The sequence below is a fragment of the Apis dorsata genome, unplaced genomic scaffold (genome assembly GCF_000469605.1).
Source record: "Apis dorsata unplaced genomic scaffold, Apis dorsata 1.3 scaffold_348, whole genome shotgun sequence".
NCBI classification, from domain to species: domain Eukaryota; kingdom Metazoa; phylum Arthropoda; class Insecta; order Hymenoptera; family Apidae; genus Apis; species Apis dorsata.
In genome coordinates this window covers 418,574-419,342 of record NW_006263615.1, presented here as the reverse complement: position 1 = coordinate 419,342, position 769 = coordinate 418,574, and the positions used below count along the sequence as shown (strand labels likewise).

The window sequence follows — 769 nt, the reverse complement described above, 5'->3', positions numbered from 1 at the left end:
GGGGGAGGAGGAGGAGGAGGAGGAGGGGGAGAAAAAAAGAAGGAAGGACTTGTTTCTGCACAACAGGAAGCACGGTGTAGCGCGGATAAACGGATTTTTCGACTAACGACCAGAGATCACATCCTCCAATTAATGCGTCTCGACTTAACGCTTCGCTACTTCTCGCCCGCTTCTCGAGAAACCTTCTTCTCCCTTCTACCCTACTCTCCGCGAATATTCCGTGTTAATTAGTCGATCGAACGCGGCCAATAACCGATTTCTTTTTTTCCTTTTTTTTTTTTTTCCTTTCTTTCTTTCTTTCTTTCTTTCTTTCTTTCAAATTGTTATACCAGTTTTTGAAATTTTGGGGAAGAGGTTTCGAGAGACAGAGAATATGTCGTGTTTTTTACGCTTAATTTAAGGGATTAAAAAAGAAATTTGATTTTAGGATGTTGATAGGGAAAAGAAAGGATGGGATCGTTTCGCTTGATGATGGGTGTTGTGTATATATGGTGACGTTTTCTTCGACGATTCGACAAAGCGGAGAACGAGAGACGGACGAAGCCGTAAAAACGAGAATATGGGGGGAGGGGGGCTTAATCAAGTTGCATGCATCGTTTCCTAGACGGGGAGATCTATTTCCTATTTCGATGCAACGGGATTTACACCGCCTTCCAGCCTGTAATTTCGGAGTGGACGTAGAAAAGACGGGGAATTCGACGACGTGGAAACAGGGTCAAAGGGGGTGAGTCGGTATACAGTGAACTGCAAACTCTGCGTCAGCAACCCT

General features: G+C 44.5%; 1 long non-coding RNA gene across 1 annotated transcript in view; it reads right to left on the bottom strand.

Moving 5' to 3' along the window:
- The window catches only part of LOC116185961, a 24,185-nt gene that overhangs the window by 17,319 nt on the left and 6,097 nt on the right, over nt 1-769 (bottom strand). The window contains exon 2 of the long non-coding RNA XR_004150859.1: nt 183-192. This is a non-coding gene — a long non-coding RNA (uncharacterized LOC116185961). The remainder of the gene's footprint in view (nt 1-182; nt 193-769) is intronic.